At 40.5% G+C, this 20,285-nt stretch overlaps 1 protein-coding gene across 1 annotated transcript in view; it reads left to right on the top strand.

Annotated features, from left to right (window-relative positions):
* FOXP1 (forkhead box P1) overlaps nucleotides 1-20,285 on the top strand; it is a 345,408-nt gene that overhangs the window by 106,445 nt on the left and 218,678 nt on the right. The window contains exon 2 of the mRNA XM_008643610.2: nucleotides 16,346-16,411. The gene's annotated coding sequence lies outside the window, so the exon portion shown is untranslated. The remainder of the gene's footprint in view (nucleotides 1-16,345; nucleotides 16,412-20,285) is intronic.

Raw genomic sequence — 20,285 nt, 5'->3', positions numbered from 1 at the left:
TTAATTTGTTGGGGCAGGATCTTCTAAAACAAAATGCAGAGCATTTCTACCTCCTTAAATCCAGCTATTTTAGTATCATAAAGTTTTTATTTTAGCCATCAGGAGAGTAGCCCTGTTTGAAGAATTCAGCTTTAAAAAATGTCTTTGTAAATTGAGATTTTAGGACTACCTATTTGGAGGATGTTCCGTATGATAAATGACCCTTATAAGACAAAAAAAAAAAGTAATTTTGTATGTCTGCTCCCTCGGATGTGTGATAATAATAAATGAACATTTTATATATCATTATATATATGTCATGGCAGAACAAAAATCAGAAGATATATTATTCATTATTCCTGTTACTTTATATTTAAAAGGCAAAGGTTTTTGCTTCTTTGCCAAAACAACGGCTACAGAATGTATTTGTAATAATCCCCGCAAATATGAAGGGGAGAAAGATCTTCCAGGTCGTTAGCACTGAAGAAAACAGAGATGCCTTTAATTGTATTCATTTGAACATTAATACATTAATGCTGAGATTTAAGTACTGTTACTATTAAAAATTAAACTGGAAGGGCAGTGTGCAGATCATATGCTTTAGTGTAAGTTGTCAGGTGCAGTGTTTGCATATTTAGCCATTCCAACACTAAAATGGATGTTTGAGGCCTGATCTGGCTTTCCAAGGGGCACTTTTTACACCACCCCGCCCGGGTTTAATTTCTGGCAGTAGCATTTCTTTTCATGGATGCAATTGCACCACCTGAGCAAAAGTTGCAGCGTTTAAAATCAGAGGAGGGTAAGGAGTCACTTGTTTGCTGTCCTGAAGTCCTCTTGTTCTTCTGCCTGTCCTCCCCCCGCCATGTCCGCAGCTATTTTGCAATATGCAACCCCCTCCGAGCACTGCCTGCGGAACTGGAGTAGCTCTGGCATGTAGATTTCCCAGTGGGAGAACTTGTGTGGATGGTAATTTTAATGAGACCTGATTTAAGCAGTAGAACAGATCCATAAAACTAATACAAGCAGACTTTCAAGAGCTCTACTATTTGTCAGGGCAGTGAATTTTAGAGGTGCATCCATTGGCTTGGTAAAGAATATTATAATCTCGAAAACTTAGCCTGTATTAATTCAGATTGTTTCTATGCAAAGTACTATTGAGAGTGTCTCGAATCCAGGGCAGGCCAAATATAGACTTATTTATTTTTGAGTCTCAACTTTCGTCCAAAAATCATGCTGGAACCACAGGACCTGAAAGCTGTGCTCTATATGAATGAATGCAAAGTCTGTATGAGTGCACACAGCTGTGCCTCCAAGCTGTGACAAACCCTTAGCTTTGCTTTTTTCCCCCTTCATTTAAGGCCACCGCTTGGTCCATATGTATTTCAACCTCTCCCAAGTTGTCACACCTAGTTATATATGGCAGTAACACAGGTTTCTTTGGATACACAGGGTTTTTCTGCAAATACAGGCATTACACCCATCCCAGAACCTGAATCCTGCTTCATGTAATATACTTGGTCCATGGCTTTTATTTTTCATCCTAGTGCTCTGGAGCATCTCTTGCTGTTGCTGGAAATTGTGTAGTTCTGCTTGACCTTACTAAACTGTTTTCTTTCCCTGCTCTCCTCCCCAGCCTCTTCCCTCTGTCCTGTTTGTTGTGGGTTTTTTCCCAACTAGCTTTTTTCACCTCAGCTATCTCAGATGGTAGTGAGAAAGAGAGCAGGTGTAGGAAACTCAGGGCAGGAGCTTGAGATGGGAATGGGGAGAGGGAGCTGGAACACCAATAAACAGCAGAGAACAAGGGGCAGAAGAGCAACACAGGATGAAATAGAGTGAAAAGCAAGGAGGAAAGAATGGAGGCAGAGGGCAAGGAGAGAGGGAGGCCAGGGAGTCCATGTGAAGGTGGAGCAGAGGGGATGCTCTGTGCCATGGTGGGGGACACCAGTTCTGCTACCCCTTCCTGGGCTTGGGCATCCCACTGACTGCAGGGACAAGGGCAGAAAGGAGGTGGCTTCTGCCAGAGCTGGTGATCGTGGGGACGTGCGTTTAAATAAGTAAAAAGTTTATTTGCTTTTTCTCGCAGGAGATGCTAAGTGATTTTTGCAGTTTGAGTGGAGTGGCATTATTGTACTTAGCTCTGCATTTATTAAATAAATTTGTTCTCCAACTCAAGTGTTAAGTGTGTATTATGAAACCTCAGAGCCAATCTTAGTGGTTGCAGTGTGCAAATATTTTTAAAATTATGTAATTAAACAGGGCTTGGGCTGCAATGTCCACTGAAGTGATTTATTAATTGAATGGTTTGATTAAATTTAATGTTAGTTTATACAGAAAGGGTTGGTATCTGTTTCACAGACAGGGACATCTTGTGGGGCTGTCAGTGATGGTTCAGAGGTCCTTAGGAGGAATCTTTAGCACCCAATTAAATATTAACCAAGAAGATGTGACTCGTTCTCTCTCTGTCCCTGAAACTGTGTTTTGACATCTAAGACTGGTGATAAAAATTTGCTCGGCAGAATCACTTGCATTGCACTCTATTTATCACTAGATTATTTCCAAATTAATCATGCTAAAAATCTTGCCATTGTAATTGTGCTGGGGCTCAGCGCTGCACGATGTGTGTAAATAAAAAATGCCCTTTTAATTTCACGTTAACTGTGTCTTGCTGCTGTTGCAGCCAAACCATATCTGTTTTGGTGGAATGTCATTTTAAAGGTATTGTGGTTACTGAGCGGCAGCTGTGATTGAAAAGTATGTAAACTAATCTTTAGTTGCTCGTGTCATTTTTATATTCTTATGTCAGAACACAAGAAAGCTGCTTTAAATTTGTCTTCCACTGTGTATTAATTTTCAAGTCTAATTTTTCTTGGGTTAGAGCATATACTGCGTTCTCTTCTACACATTAGCATTTGGTGCCAAAGTAAATGGCTACTTGTGAAAAAGTACAAAATTAGTTCCTGCTTGATTACTCTAAAATACATATTTATTTTCATAGGGAGAGTTTTATTGCCAGAGCATAAAGGACAATTGTCCTGTATGGTATCGGTGACTTAAAAGACAAAGTAATCAAGCACCATATATTTATTACTATGAAGAGCAGAGCTGTGCATTGCTTTCCCAAAACGAAGAAGGAAGGTACAAGGGGTTTTGGTTTTTTGTAGGGATTTTCTTTTTCCTTTTTCTTCTAGACTTGCACTATGTGTTGTTCTGCACTTTTAAATGCAGACCATTCGAAATGAAATCCTCAGCTAATATGTCTGCATAAGAACTTCTTTGTCTCTTGATGCCCAACCATTGAAAATTAAATGTGTTTGCGGATAAGTATTTATTCATACCATACCTCACACCTGATCTTGTGTCAGTATGACATCATCTTTGCCACAAAGACTTCTGGTGGTTTAAAAATGTTCCGTTGTGAAATAAGTGGGAGAGGTAGGAAAGGGGCAAGGAAGGCAACAAAAATAAACTGCTAGTGGGATTTGATGTTTTGCCAATTAAAAACAAAATATAAAAAATAATGTTCTGAGGTCCACATGCTGCCTTTGATCCATACACAGGACTTCCCTTTGTGCCGGTGGCTGTTCAGCCTGTGGAGGGAAGGCTGTACATGACTTAATTTGTATGTTGTGGGAAGTACATTTTCCTAGCATGTGGTCTAGCTTACTTGAAGAATCTGAAATGCGTTATAAATGTAAATGCTGTGTTTAAGTAAAACTTCATTATGTTTTGGTGGTTTCCAAAAATGCACAGGATTTGACCTTAAAGTGTTATTTCAAGGTGTTATGATGTATGAGCTAGACTTTGTAGTCTTCTAAATTAAATCTTTGAACATGTTATTATTGTATTTTGGCATCGGCAAGATGTAGTTCTCAGCTATTTTTTGTCACAGCCTTCATTTTTCTAACAAGAGTAACAAGACAGGGCCAGATTCTTCTGTAAGAGGCGTGTGCAGGATGGGGATTACCCTGCGTTCTCCGTGGTGTAACCAAGGACGGCTCTGCCCTTTGCATCCAAGTCCAAGGGCATGGCGGCTCCTCATCCGTGGCTGCCATCAGCCCAGCCAGCACCCACCACCACTCCCTGTGACCATTGCAGAGCCCCACGTAGGATGTGGTGAAGGGTTTAGCATTTGGATCCAAATCTGGTTCATATATAAAAGGGGTTGTGTTTCTGTTTGGAAAATATGAGCCCCTTTTACGTAGCCCAGGTGTGGATTAGCTCTCTAAACCATTTGCCCATTCGTGTGTTTGTGGGAGACTGTTTTCAATTCTTACAAAGAGGCTGTACAAGTCAAGCCATAGAAACAGCAGAAGCAATCCAAAAGTGGATTTAAAAAAAAAAATTAACAAAGTGTTTGTGATCTCAGGTTGGTAGTCTGGATGAGGGAGCAGACATAACCGCTATACGTATGCTTATTTCCAAAGAAAATAACTGCAAAACATTTCCACCTATGCCATGAGTGCTCAGGGCTTGTATTTCTCCTGCTCTGTGTAACAGCCATCTGTTCGTGTTGCAGCAGGGCTGTGGGGCACCGTCCCCATGGTGCCGTGTACCCCGAGCAGCACCAGGCACGGGGAGCGTGCCAGCCAGCCACAGGGAGAGGCAGGGCTTGGGCCAGGGTATGTTGTTGCAGAAAAGTTGATTAAGAAGAGGAGCTCTGAGTCAGCCCCTGGGGCCATGGCCATCGGTCGGTGAAGCACCAGAGAGAGACTGTCTTTGTAGTGTTGTTTTTGGTACCGATTTCATGTTGTGCGCTCGTGGTATGAATCATGATGGTTATGAGGGTGATTTTCCCTCAAGAAAACAATCCCTCCCCCAAGCAATCGTGGAGCTACCCTTTTGGACACTTTGCATGGATGGCTTTCTGTCCTGAGGTGGTCTTCCACTGCAGGCTTGGGGTGGGAAGGGAGAGCGGTGCTCAGGCAAAGCACAGCGGAGGCTTGTCCTCCGTCTGTAGCCAGGAGTTTCCCATTTTCCTCCTTCATGAGCAGGCTGGCTCCTGGATGGGGGAGGCCTGAAAAATTCGTGCAAATCTTCAAAATAAAAGACACATAGGATACCCCGCTTTCCCTCTGTCACTCCTTCCCTGCATCCCAAATAGGGTAATGCTTAGAAATGCATCCAACCTCGAGTTCAAAACGGATCGGCTTACCCGTGTTTCTTGAACAGCTAATTTTGCTGGCACGTTATTATTCACCCTCTGCTATTTTCACACTGTGACACAAAACTAGAGAGAAGAAGAGATTGAAATTTTGACCGGTACATTATCCTGATACCTGAGATGCTGTGTTGATATGAGAGTATCGTTACCACAAGGACTTTCTTGGTGGTTTTAGAGATCCCGGTGTGAATAAGTAGAAAAAAGCAGAACTAATAGCTAAAGAAGCAAAAATATTTTTTTCTTAAAGAAATTGATTAACATGCAAATATGTACTGTATGCATATTAAATATCATTTCAAAATGTGATGGGCAGGAAGCATAAGTGATGCCATTTGGTTTTGTGGCATCAGTGTGGGTTGATTAAGGGGGTGGGGATAAATTTTGGGGATTATTGATATAGCATGAGTAGAGCCAGATGGTTGTATTACACATCTTTTGTGTTCTTGTTTGCTTCTTAAAGCAGTTGCAGAATTTTGCCCTGGGCAAAATTTACTCTTTGCTCGTATGTTCCCCTGTGAATTTACTTTTGACAAAGTAGTTCACAAAGAGGGGAAACGCTGTGCCCACAAACTCATCTCTTCCCTTCACGTTTGTGAAGCCAACAGCCCCCTACTTCAGAAATATTTTGTAACTTGTGAAATAAATTAGCAGTAGGTGCAAGTTCAGAGTGTGTGTGTTGTGTATCGCTCCCCCTCGGTGTGCGGTATCGATTTACAGAGCGTGCCGTTTTTTAGATTTTCCTTGCGGTGTTTTGAAGAAGAAACTGTGGAAATGGCAACCAGTTCAGTTTAATGTGCTACTTATGTAGTATTCTTCCATTAAAGAAATGTTGTCTTAAAGATTAATGAGCTAATTTTTCCACTACTCATTTTTTATTTTAAGTTTTGAGATTGTGGCTTACCTGATTCATGTGATCAAAAACACATACTTTGTGGTATTCAGGTTGAGTGGGAGAAGGTTGTGCTAGGTAGGTGTTTGTGACATTTGTTGGAACTGCTTATCACCGGAACCACCAAAATTTACATGTGTTTGTTATTTCCCTTTGAAAGCAATTTTTTATTTCCCATAAAAAGATGGGTTTTTGTAAAGGCTTTGTAAGAAAGAATTTATGTCTTTCTTGTGCCTCGCACCAGTTTTTGTGGGTGTGTAACTCCATTGACTTGGATGAGCTTACTCCCAGCTTACATTGCTGTAGGCTCCTAGGTGATGAGTTCCCTCTACATCTGGCAATTATAGTGGAAACTGTCCTGCTTGTAAACATGTTTTGTCCTCTGCTTGTGTCCCTGTGTGAAATGTGTGTTTGCAGAAGGTGAGGGGGCTCACCTTGCTCGTGGTAGTGGGACTTTTACTGGGGACCAGTTCCTGCTGCCACTGATTGGCCCCATGTCTGCATCCCCTCTCCACACAAAGCCGAGCCCCATGTTTTGCCCAGACTGGGAGCAGCAGCTTTGGGGCCATTTTTTAGAGCCAGTACTTGATGTGGAAATGGGGATAGGCAGCTCTTACCCCATCGAAATCTCTGAGTAGTCCAGTCACAAGTCTGAGACTGGAGCAACTTACTCCTCATAATGCTGCCATTGTGCTCATCTGATCTGATCAGTTCTGGAAATGTTTTAGTAAGTCTATCTTACAACATTATAAGAAGATAATCAGCTGCCTTAGAAGGTCCCCATCTGGAGTATAGAGTTCTTTTACTGAAAGATGTTTTGCCTTTCCGAGATAGCTCTCGCATTTCATCATCTGTTGTGCAGAGATGAAGTGCATATGAAAAGTCAGTGACTCTGAATCCATCTGTTGTTATTATTTTCCACTGATAATTGGCTTGAACAATGAAATGTCTGTGTCTGTAGCCTTTGAAACTGTACACCCTGTTTATTTTCTGGAGGTCTTGCTCCACTCTCCCCCCCTACTTTTTTTTTTTTTTTTTTTTTTTTTTTTTTTTTTTTTTTGTTTTTTTTTTTTTTTTTGGCAAAGCATTTAATTTCAAGCATATCTCAAACAAAGCTGCAGCTTTTCATCCCTTTTTTTTTTTTTTTTTTTTTTTTGGTTTATTTTGGATTTTTTTTTTTTTTGTTTCATTTTTCTCTCAAGCTCATAACTAGTGGAGCTTGTATGAAGATGACATCTTTGACTCTGTGCATCAGTATGTGTCATTCAGCATCTAAAGCTTGCCTGCCAATTTTTGTCAGGGTCCTGTGTCTGTGCTGTGTGAGTGTAGAGCAGGCTTACAGCAGGAAGACCGGCAGATCCAGAGTTCATAGATATCTTACCTGAAATGTAGCATTTGTATCACTTTCTCTATTAAAATATTAATTTAGAGACCAGTATCTAATACCTATGGAATTAGATACTACCTGTAATTGTGTAATATATTCAGTTGCATCCAGTTTTGCATGATGCAGGGTATTAATATTGGATTCCACTAACAGCAGTTCCATTAGCTTGCTCAACCAGTATGAGATATATATGAGCAGGGAGGCATAACTACCAGCCAGAACTGCCAAAACAGTCATTAGAAGCTCCATTGGGATGGACAAAGGCTTTTACACAGTGATATACTGATTAAATTTTGTTCTATGGTTTATTTGCATCAAGGTTAGATCGGTATCGTCTATGTGAACCGTATTATCTGACACCTTATTTGGAAGGTCATTTCAATGTAAAAATGGTGAACAACACAGGGGCTCTAAAATTTCTCGCAGGATTCTTTCTTAGAGGATTTTTATCCTGTTAGGCTTGACTAGCTCACGTTATCAGTGTTTTTGTGCTTTAACCTGGTGAGTTTATCCAAGGAAAAGTAAAAACTCCCTCCATACTGTACAAGTGCTCAGTGGAACTGAACACGCTCAATCCCCATTAAAACTGTGAGTTATATCCAGTATCCTTTGAAATAATCTATGACACATGCTTGAGAATCCAGTAAATGCGTGTTGCATCTCTTAAAGGCTGAATTTTCCTGTGTCTGCCTGTGTGTAAGTGCTCTTTCAGAATGAAATTTCGGGGCCGGACGCAGTCGTGTCATCCATGTTACGCTGTAGTCGGGAGCACCAGAGAGTAAGGCAGAGGAGTATAATCTTATTTGTGTTTCAATGGCAATCATTTAATACTGCAAGTTATTAAAAAATAATTAAATTACCAAAACCAACATGTAGCTAGGACTTACAATAAAAGGTCAATGTGATTTGACTCCTTAAGTTAGGAAGGGACACTGGTGAATTCCAATTGCTTTAAAATCGTGCTGCTTCGTTCTATTTCTGGAAGGATAAATGAGACTAAAAAAATAATTTATTTCTCTAGAAGGAAGAGTAAATCACAGTATATAATTATGTATATTCAATTATAATAATAAATGTTTAGATGTGTTTGGTGGTTATCACAGTCTCTAATTTAGTTGTTTTTTGAAGTAAATATAGTTTGGAAGCAATGTTTTATGAGAGCAATATTTTGAAAATAATGTTTATAAGGAACACTTCAGAAATTTCTTCCTTTTCCCCAAATAAACTAGTAAATAGGTGTGTATTTTGTAGTGATTCATAACAGCCAAAATAGGTCTATGTCTGGAATGTCTTTTATATAGTAAGCAAAACAGGGACAGTGAAACCAAATGCAGGCTTAGTCTGTCAACTCAACCAAAAGTCTGTATTAATTTTAAATCCTTGTGAAGAAGAGGCCGGGCTGGGAATGTATTGGATTTCAGTACAGTTAGTGAAAATTAATTTTACAGGTGGTGTTTGGTTGTGTTTCTTCTGCTCTGGTGAGATGGGTGGCTGAGCCAAAGTGGGCACAGCACACGAGTCAGCTCTGTGCCAGAGCAATGCTTAGATTAGAAATGAATGTTTGGCGTGGAGTTGTTGGTGCTGTTGTTATTTACTATCAGAGGAGCAGAGCATTTAGCGCTATGATTTGATTTTGCAGCTCCTATCCCCTTAAACAAGCTGTGTAGCTTGTCAGAGATCAGGACAGGTAGAATGCACAGCAGGCGTCTGATTTGAGCCAGTTACTCATTTGCTGAGTGTTTGTGTTTATGCAAAGGGGCCTCTTCCTGCATATTTAATCTAGAGTAAGGCAGTGGCTTTTGTTGTGTTTAGACCACATACCTTCAGTCCTTCCTTACACTGCAGCCAGTGTTGAAGCACAGAAAGGCTGGATAGTCAAAAGTGCTTTAGTGTTTTCAAACTCTCAACTTTTTGCAGTTGGTTGGGAATTACTGTACAGCTCTAAGCCTTTTTCTTCCTCATTAATGGGTAAGTTTGCACTCGGTAGAATAAGATACTTTTGTTTCTGTTCCATTTTATAAATGCACAAAATATTTGTTTGTTTGTAGTTGTCCAAACCTCCTTGAGCAAAACTAGTCCGCTGAAGGAGTTTGTTGCAGGGAATTAGATCAAGAATACAGGTGTTTTCAGGAATATACTTCTGAATCAAGTACTAAATGCCATATTGCAATAGGCAGGTATTTGCGGGGCGGGGAAGTGGCAGGGTGGGGGGGGGGATGAGTTCGGTGTTATTATTCTTTGTACTAACAAATCCTGTTTTGTAACTGTCCTGAAGATAATGCTTCCATTGTTAGCTAAAAGCTTTCAAACAGTGAGCAACGCAGAACTGCAAAAGAAGCAGCAAAAAAAAAAAAAAAAAAAAAAAAAAAAGGAGGAGGAGGGGGAGAGGAAAAAAAAGCAACCCTCTGGTCTTTATTGTTTCCTTTGCAAGGGTCCTCACTCGAATGTCTGCGCTGTAATAGGGAGGTTTTTCTTATGTGGAAATTGAATCGTCTCTTCATTGATATTAATAGCACACTAGAGATGTTAGCCATGATGCAGAGTACCAGAGCTGTGGAGTAGGAAACCTGATATTGCAGGGGGAAAAAATGACAGTCCTGTTGCTCCTCAGTGTGGGAGACATCCCTCCCCGAGAGTGGAGTTTGCATAATGGCATCCTGCCTCAACTATTTACTTATAGGTATTTTAATCTCGGGCTCTTTCTTTTAGTACAGGCGTAATTACTGTCGCTCGCTCCTGCACTTATTAACTGCGCAGCTCGGTTTCTGATTCCGTCTGGACAAATTAGTTTTAAAAATGACTTTGGAGAGAATCCGTGTGGTGTGCCTGCACAATGTACACAGTGTATACGTAATGTGTGCTGGGTTGGGAGAGCGTCGGGGTCCGACGGCAGGGAATTGGCATCAGAAATTAAAGAAAAGACGACAAAGGGCACGTCTTGGAGGCTGAGGGTTGAAGCACAGACAGCGCTTGGAGAAATGTGGAAAATGTGCGGCGAGGCCAGGAGTAGTAGTTTTGGTTCCCAATTAACTATTTCCTTCGTTTGAGTAACTCCTCTCAAACAGAAGAGTGTGCTGTTCCACCACATGTTGGAAAGTGTGAGAATCTGAATAAAATTTCATCAACCTTATTAAAATATGTAGGGACTTTGGTCTTCTTGGGTACGAATCAGCCTACAGACTCAGAGGCATTTATTAACAATAAGACTGCTGAGGTTTTTAAATAACAAAATTACAAATACCGTGTCTAATTGTAAGTGTATTGCTTTTATGCACCAGTTAAAAAAAAAAACAACTTTTTATGAGGAAAAGTACCTCAGTCAAAGCACCTCGTGTGATTAGTGCTATTGTATTCTTAAATTTTGATTGATAGAGATAATAGTTTTCACTTAAAAATACAGACAGGTACTTTAACTTTCCATGACAATAGCTATTTGCATTTCTTTTATCTTTTTGTTTAACATTTGTGGGGGTTGGGACGGATTTGATTATTAACTCTTATTGCACACCGAGGTAAATGCTAAAACAAAGCTTTTGTTAAAGCTTCAAAAGGTAAAACAGCAAATATTGTTTTTAGGCTTCAATATTTAAAGGCTGTTAAAGGATACCTCGAAAATATTTTCACATGACCACGACCAGGAGTGTCACTCGCCTGCCAGGTAAGGGACGGGACAGGGGTGGCGGGGGGGGGGGTGGGGGGGGGGGGGGCCCCCCTTCCCCCAGCCACAGCCTGTGCCAGTGCTTTTCTTTCGACTGCTGAAATAGATACGTGGCCCCGCGCCCGCCGCTCGGAGCGGGCATCCCTCCGCTGCTGCCACCGGGAGAGGTCGAGTTTCAGGAGGAGAGTTGTAGCACAGGCATAAAATGGTTAAGGCTGGCACTGAGGCACGGGGAGTTATTTTAAGAAACGGGGAAGATCTGGCGATACGAGCCAGGCGGCGGCGTTTGATGGCTGGCTCTGGCTCCGGGAGATGGTGGCCCCTGGCTCGGGGAGGTGGGATCTGGCTGAGGGAGATGGGATCTGGCTCGGGGATGGCCTCTCCTCACCTGACAGGCTGGGTGGCTCCTGGGAGTGCGTTCCCTTCACCTGGGATGGATTCGGTGAGGGCCAGCGCTGTCACACATGAGAGGCAAACAAGCAATCCATCAGTCAGAGATGCAGGACTGAGCGATCGCGGTGCAGATCCCGTGTTGGAAGCGAGCTGTTCCCAACTTGCCTGCAAACTGCACCCTTGTGTTCCCTGTAAGAGCTGTTAAAAAGCGGGGGAGGAATGGATCGTGATTAGTTTTGTAGATTTGGCTTACACCGAGTTATTCTTTTCCAAGGTTACGGTGGACTTGAAAGGTAATGTTATTTTAAAAGAGCAAATGTGCTGTGCATAGCTTTGTCCTCGTGCTGCTATTTATTTTTATTTTATTTTATTTCTGTTTGGAATAAATAATAAGCACCAGCCAGAGATTCTGAACAGCCTGCTAATGACTGAAAATGAAAATACAGTATGATTTGCTCCCTCCTTCCACTGAGAAGCAGCAAGGTAGCGAATTGAGATCCCTGTGTTTTGGCCTGTACCAAATCCACTTCCCCCTCTTCAAAGCGAAGTGGAAGAAGTGCACTTAGTCTCTCACAGTTTTACTGTTCACCTGCATTTCACTTTCTGGAGAGGTGGTAATGACTCCTGGTATAGAAAATCTCCTGTGCCATGCCTCTTGAGATTTAATATATGCTGCACAATAAAAGGTGGCCACCTTGATGGTGGTCAGAAAACAAATTTCTCTCTCAGATTATTTGAAGTATTTAGTCTAATATATTTTTTTTCAGGTATCTAGATAGCTCTTTAAAAATAAAATAGGTACAACAAAACTGAAGAGACTACTACTGACCGTCCTCAAAGCCGTTCTACACGTGATTTGTGTGTTAGTGCAAGTAACCCAGCTGAGTGCACTGGGTGAGGAAAGTAACCTGAGTGCAGGACTGGCCCACGAGTCTCCCTGGTATCAGATGTTGTTCTCCACAATCAGTGTGCATCCTGTATTTTCAGAATTAGTGAAATACTAAATAAAAAAACATTTATTTTTTTCTCTTAGAAATGTACAGTTGATAAAATCACAGACTGTGTCTTTTCCTGCATAGGACAAGAAAATAATGATTATGAGAATAGTAAGACATATTTCATATTTCAGCCTGTGTGCAGTTGAATGTGACTCGGAGTTTTGAGGGGAAAGAACAGCTGTATTAGGTGGTTACAGTTCACTGTATTTAGAAGAAATTACTGCACAGGAGTGCTTATTTTGGTGATCAGGTTTTGGTATTTTAAAACTTTCAGGAAGCTTTTTAGTAAATATTTTAATCAGACACATTAAATACATTTCAGCTGGTCTTATATAAGAAAAATAAATCAAAATCTAATTTCAAAACCAATTTTTTCTTGTGCTATCAGGCACATGTGTCTGTTTTATCTTTTTTTTTTTTTTTTTTTTTTTTTTTTTTTTTTTTTTAATAAAAGTGTGCTTTCTAGGTAGTGAAGGGGAGATTCCTTTCCTGCTTTAGGTTTCTTATAATAAATTGTAGGCTTCTCAGGGCTGGGACACTGACAAAAAAAATGTACATGTATAATTCTGAGCAGAGGAGCAGCTCAACTGGTGTTCTACTTTCCTGTGTAAAATTACTCAGAGCCAGTTTGTGTGGGATCAAGGTCCTTGTTAATCTATTTTTGGCTATACCCAAGGCTGTTCTCATTTAGATATTAGTAAAAATGTTAAGAGTTTTAAGTAGACTTTCGTTCTGTAGTGGTCTCTGTTTCTGAGTATTCTCTGTGTTATTGGTTAAATTTGGCTTTGCTGTGATCTCTGAGTTGGGGCTCCATCCTACAGCCTCCCTGGAATGACCTCGCTGCCCTGAAGGAGGAGCTCACTAAATCAAATAAATGTGGGATCAGAAAAGTGACAAGGTCCAGCCCAACAGCAGGTGTAATGGCAAAGCCTCTGATCTTTGGCTGGTCCCTTGGTACCTGGTAAATAGGTAGTAGCTGATCCAGCACAGTAGTGGAGCTTTCTGTTGGAAGAGCTTATGGCACTGGTTCAGGTCATGTTCTTGTTAAGATTATTGTTGTCTTTCCAAAATCCTGCCAAAAACGCTGTTTTAAAAAGTATCTTTATATCCAATATATGTTACAATTAGCTATCTCACTGGTGGGTAAACTGAGGCACGTGGTGAACAAACCTGACATTTTCAGGAATATCAGGTAAAATCTGTGCAGGGCACAGAGGTTTGCATGGACTATTCCTCGTGTGCGGGATCAGTTGAACCGTGGAGGTAGCGTTGAGGGTACTTGGAGACTTTCTCTCTGCTCGTGAGGCAGAGGACCACTGCTGCTTGCTTGCAAAGTGGATTTTTGTTTGTGGTTTGGTTTTCTATTTTAATCATCTCCTTGGGGGGAAAATATGAGTGTAGCGAAATGTCTTGCTTTGGTAGGATGGGATTTTTTCTTTGTTTGCTCCACACACACACTTACAGTGTTGATGGTACTTTGTGTTTATCTTAAAGACAGCATGATGGAAGGAATGTATGTTGCCTACATCAATTCGCTCACCCGTATAAACATTTTCAGGAGGAAAGGCTGTATTTGTGTTTCTACGTTTTGAGATACTCAACTTTTGGACTATTAATGAGAAATTTTCACAGGTGGGAACAGCTGTTTCTGCTGCTCATTTTAACTTTAATGGTAGATTATCCATATTTTTGAAAGCCAGGTAACATATAGTAGGCGTTTGATAACCACAAATTAAAGCAGTCTGGATTTCAATCAGGGAGTAATTTGTGAGGAGAGCTGAGTCCTCCTCAGCCCTCTGTAGACCCTATTGGTCTGCCAGCAGCTGGTTGTTGGGCCGGGTTTCCTTGGAGTGTGTTTGGGTCACGCATGACAAATGTGTTTAGAAAATGATACCTGCCTTTTCCCGCACTGCCCAAAGAGATCCTGAATGCACATTTTATGCAAACGTGTAATTTTCAGCAGCTTCCTTAAAAAGTACATTTTAAGATGGTTCATTTGCTATCGTGAAGACTCAGGGTAGAAATGAAGTCTGCTTGCCAAAATACTGCCAAAATAAGGATCTGACTGCCAAATACCCAGAAAATTTATAAAACAGATAAATATGAAAAGAGGTTTAAAGTGTCAAACCCAAGATAACCCCTGCAGCAAAGCAGGATAAAAGCCTTTATTGTTGCTAATCTAAGAGCACATCACATGTCAGAGGTCATGTATTTTACATAAAAGATGTATTGTTTTACATACTCTCAGGAAGGTGAGCCCTGACCTATTATGATGGAGTAGTGTTATGTCCTTTACAGTGCAGAGTCAGGAATGTCTTATATGTGTACCTCAGCAAGGCACAGAGGGCTTCCTATACAGCAAACATGTACAAATTTTGGCCCGTGATGTTCTGGTACTGCATTACAAGAACTGTGAAGAGCTTCTCACTGAAAACATAAAAAATAAAAATGAAATAAAGTGCCAGTGAGCAACAGATAAAACCAATATTCATTTCATCTCAAGGTAACCTTTTTTTCTCCCAGCTAACAATAATCAGGTTTCAATGGTAAAGAAGTAATGCCACATTCTCATTGTGAAAACATTTTTCCTTCCAAAATAAATGGCAAATGAGTTCATATTCTTTTGAAAGAACTTAGTGAAGATTCTGATTTTTCCCAGAGGTTGGTATTTTACTGCTTCAGTAAAAAGCTTCACCTAGTGATGTAAATAGCACAACTTACCATTTGGTGAGTTTCACAAACACCCCCAAAACTCCACATCACTGTGTGAATTTTATGAAATGGAGTTTCACGTAGCTCTGTCTTACACATCCACATGTCACTGACTTTCCGTTTCGTATGAAGTCATCTGTGTCACCAAATTATCGCATGTTTCTTTCTGTCTATATTACATATTACTCTGTACCCCTGTGGCAGAAGACCAACATTTTAGTGAAATTATGTTATAATTTTACTCTGTTAAGGTATTTGGTCAATTGATGTGGAATTAATTCTGAATGCTGTTAGTGGTTTGAGTTAGTAACTCGATCTAAATTAATAAACAAATGTTTTTCTTTTCTCTTGTACCATATGTTGATCCCAATTACATGAACAGAAAGTGGCAGATTGTCATGTTTCTTAAAAGATTACATACTCTTTTGCATAAGAGAGAGTACACAAGATGCAGTAATATACGGGGTAAAAAAAACCTACACGTGCTGTTTTCTCCCTCCTACTTTTTATAAAGATACACTTTAATTATTCCTCCTTTTAATACCCACTGCTCTCACCACCTTGGCATTCTTGGCGTGCTCTTGGTAATGCTTAATGAGAAGATATCCCAAGACAGTAAACAACTTCTTGAATTAGGAAGATGCAGCTAGTTCTAAAATCTCATCTAGGACCGTGTCTCTATGGAAAAGGATGAGAAAAAAGAAAGGATCCAGAAGATAAAATAGCAGCAAGTACAAATGGTCTTAAAATGCCTTAAGTAAGGAGAACCCATGCAGACAATAGTCAGATTTCTGAAACAAAGAACTGAACTCATTTATTATTCAAACTGAAAATAGATTGATAGACATCAAGATTAAGAAAGTTTATGTTAGAGAACAAAGATGTCTCATCTCCGTGGGGTTTTTTGCTTCTCTTTTTCTCCTCCCAAAGACCAAGTTGTTTGTGCTGAACTGAAGAACCTCACACTAGCTGGTACTGATAAGCAGCAGTCCTGTGACTTGATTGTTTTTATTAACTCTCTCTGAAAGTCATTCACCATTAAACATGATTAGATTCATTTGTTGCTTTATTTATGTTTGTACTTGCAAATGTGGTGCCAATGAAAATGCTTTGGGTGCTGCTGCTGACACTGACCCAGAGTCACGTGTGTTACCTCCTTTCTCTGCAGGGTAAGAAGAGTGACCTTTTTGGGTGGCTGTAACTGAAGATTGCTTTACAGGAGCAACTGAAGAAGGTAAATACAAATATACTGTTTTTCACACAATTTTTGAAGTATGTCTGAACAAAGGATCTGATCCTGCAAACCCCAGGACCGTACCTTAGTTGCACAAGTAAAGGCTTTTCTGGCAACATGGATAAAGTTTGCAGCATTGGGCTTGGAGCTTTTCAAGTAAATGCTGTGCCTTAAAACCCCTATTTTGCCTGGGAAGCTAATGGTTTAGGTGTCCAGTTGCATTTGAGGAGCAAGGCCAAAAAGATGCACATTTTGGCTTTCAGCCATGTTCTGAGAAGGCTGTTTGGTGACTGGGCAAAGCTTCTGTGGGAATGGGAAGACCCTGCTCCAGCTGGTCTTTGAGGCAGCTCCATGGTCCGTGGGTGCTGGGCTGGGAGAAGCAGCAGCACAGGCCGTGGCAAGGTCCCTTACTGAGGCAAATCCCTGGGGAGTGGTCAAGTCAGCTTCAGTGCTACTTCATCCTCGGCTGAGACACTCCTGGATTTACAGCAGCACGTCGAGCAGAGCAGGAGAGCAAAATTTAGCTGTTAATTTGATTGCTTATTATCACTGCAAAAGTTAAAACACATGCTTTTTAGTCTTTTGGAGCACAGCAAAAAGGAAAGAAATATCACTCTCTGCAAAATGATTTTTATTTAAAGCAGCGTGAAAGTCCCTTGCTTCTAAATTAACTCCTTGCCTCTCTTCTGGTCCAAAGTTTCAAGTTGGGAAGAAATATTAACATCACAAAAGTGGTGATTCACAAAATTAACTTGCAGAAGAGAAGAGTAACGCAGATCAGTGTTTGGTACTGAAGGGTGTCATCTGACTGAGGTTCATATGGCTGCTTTATAATCACCTTCTTTCAGAAATTAATAGTCGGTTAAGCACCATAGCAACAAGCAACACTGATGTAAGCGCTGAGCAGTGGCTGCTGTTCGCTGTGATGTCAGTGCTCGTTAGTGCTGTTCTCTTGACCTTGTTGGAATATAAAATGGTGATTTCATTTTAAACTTAGAATTTTACAGAATGACTAAATGCATTGGAGTGAATTAGAGCTATTTTTATTTTTAATTTTATTAAAATGTACTTGAAGGGGGAAAAAATGTCCCTGTTCTCTTCTGTTTTAAATTAAAATAGATCTGAGGACGAAGTGGGATTTTTTTTTTTTTTTTTCAGTTCTTTGTTGCCAAAAATATCTATTTAGTTAGGATGAAATTCATAAAGTTCAAGTGAATATTGCAATCCTTGGCCATGCCAGTGGTGTATGTCAGCTATATGATATATGCATCTCTCCAAGACTTGAATCTTACTGGTTTGTTTTTCATTTATGGTGGAGCCCATGAAGTATTAGATGTATTTCAGCTATTGGAGAAGAAGCAGATCCTGCAGTTTAAGGAGATAGTGGTTCCTTGCTCTGCAGTGTTGTTCCTCCTTTGAGTTTTTGTGAAGAAGGGAAGAATTTGAAATCCCAGGTACATCAAAGGGCCTCAGCATTAATGGGACTCTTGTTCTTAGTTCATGTGTGGCTGTGTCCTATGTGACCCAGGAAAACAAGGAATTTTGGTGGTGTTAAATGCAGAACACTGCCTTTAGACTCACCTGAAGCTTGTAGGCCGTGTCTCCAAAAGCAGATTTGTTTTGTACTACTACCATCAGTGCACCACTCAGGCACACATCCCCTCTATCACTCATCCTTCAGCAGAAAGCAGTTTGGGTGATTCACAGAATATGTCACTGGAAAAGACCATTAGATTTTTCAGTCTGACCTCCTGTGCATCATAGGTTATTGATTCTCCCCCCTGAGTAGAGCTGGTAAGCAGAGTTCAGCCAAACTGTGCTTCCTAGAAGCTGATCCAGGCTCAAGGGGAAGACAGTAAGGACTGGAGAGCCATGGGGCAGCTGTGGTGTGTGCAGGTGGATCTGTGTTCAAGCATATGTTTTCAAACTGCTCAACAAAATTTAAAACTTAATAGAAAACAAGCTGTTCAACGTGTCCTTTAATGTTGGGACTTGTTTCTCAGAGAAGGTTTGGCTCTGTCCTGCTTGTACCACAGTGAGGGGTGCAGTTTTCAACAAAAACCTATTTATTGCAGGATCGGTCTGTAATCTTGCAACATATTTCATAAAATAAAGCCATAATGAATGATATGTGGTCCAAGAAACTGGATGTCAAATTTAAACTGGGCGAGAATTGAAACCGCTGAGATAATAAACCATGAGAATAGGAGATAGTAATGGAAATAGTGATAGAGTCCTAATTAGAGCAGTGCCACTGAAACAGGGAAGGTTAAGGGTTTGGTTGATTGAGTTTGAGCTCAATTGCTTGATAGCTTAATTTCAGGTGAAATCCCATCTCCTGAGTTAGTGGTTAAGCCGCTCAGAGCAGTTGCAGAGCAGGACTCTACTCCTTGAGGAGCAGCTGCGTGGCCCCAGGCGTCCCAGCCCTGCGTGTGAGCCTGGCCTCGGGCATGCGGGGTGGGAGGCAGCTCAGAGCTGGCAAAATAGATTTTTATTCTACATGCTTTGTTTGCTTTCTTTTTTTCCTGTGAGCTCCAAGGAGCTCCGAACAGAAACACAAGTAACAGAACAGATACAGCAAGGGGCTTTGATGGTTAAACCTCCAGAATTAAGATGTTTACATTCTCCCTCTATTTAGCACTGTTAGGCATAATGCCTAATTATATGCCAGTTTTTCCTCAAAGTAAGAGTTCGAAATGTTTGATTTGGGGAGAAGGGAGGGGAAACGTATTTTTACAGAATTATGGACAATAATTAGTTAGTTTTCCAGGAGCAGTCATTTGTTTAAATGTAGTAAAAGCATTTTCAATAATCAAACAGCATTCAGTGAGCGTTGTAAATCAGGGATAGCTTGCATGCTGAAAAATTAAAAACTACAAAACATGCTACTAAAATTGTACATTATTGATAACAAAAGGCACATGTAGACTTTTAAGATAGCAAAGATAGAATCCTTTAGAAAACCTTTAATGGCAAAAAAATCAACACAAAGGATTTAGCAAAGTTGCACTTAGTTTAAAATTTCAAATCTTAATGCTTGTCAGAGTTAAATGCTGATTAAATATTGATAATAAACCAGAAGCTGCCTGCTGTAACTCAGAGCTGAATGAGATGATCAACAGATAAATCTGTGGGTTTGAGCTTTAACTTTCTTATATAGGTGTATTTTCTCCTCCCTTCCCTTCAAGCTAGGAGAAAAGTTACAAGGATTTTTTCTCCTAAACCCAATACAAAAAATGGACTGTGTAGTTGGTCTATATGAAAAACAAAGTGGACCAAAAAAAAAAAAAAAATTACTTTTTTCCAACTTTGTTCCATTAGGAAGAGAAATGCTTCTCAAACCAGGTTATCAAGTCACTGTCCCATGTCTTTGCTGGCCATTGCAGGCAAAAGTCAAAACCCTGAAACAAACTTTTTCAGACACATTTCTGCTTATGAAGGGCTCACCAGCATGTGCAGTTTCTCCCCAGCACTCTTCCTTGCTGGTCACTTCCAGAAGATGTGCTGGTGATGTCCTTAGTCCTGTTTTTTTGTACTGGCTTGGGTCGCAGGAATGTTTGCACATCAGGCAGTGGGAAGTTGGTAGGATGATATTTTTCTTAGTGAATTTGGCACCTTGACTCTTCCTGCTTTTGACCTAAAGGTCTTACAGCATATTAGAGAGCAGAAACAGCTCCTGTCCCTAGAACATGTGGTGGGCAGCTACTTCTGAAAATGGGTCCTGAATATGGACTGGAATGTACTCACAAGGAAGTCTGGAACAGAACAGACAATCTGGTTCTTGGACATTTTCTCCAGTGTTTGCTCTTCAGTGGGCCCAAATTACATAGAGCTGTACTGGAAGCATTTTGCATGAGTTCTTGTGTCACCCTCA

Source organism: Corvus brachyrhynchos, unplaced genomic scaffold (assembly GCF_000691975.1).
Source record: "Corvus brachyrhynchos isolate BGI_N302 unplaced genomic scaffold, ASM69197v1 scaffold91, whole genome shotgun sequence".
NCBI classification, from domain to species: domain Eukaryota; kingdom Metazoa; phylum Chordata; class Aves; order Passeriformes; family Corvidae; genus Corvus; species Corvus brachyrhynchos.
Note: the sequence above shows the minus strand (reverse complement) of the source record. Positions and strands in the feature narration are given on the sequence as shown.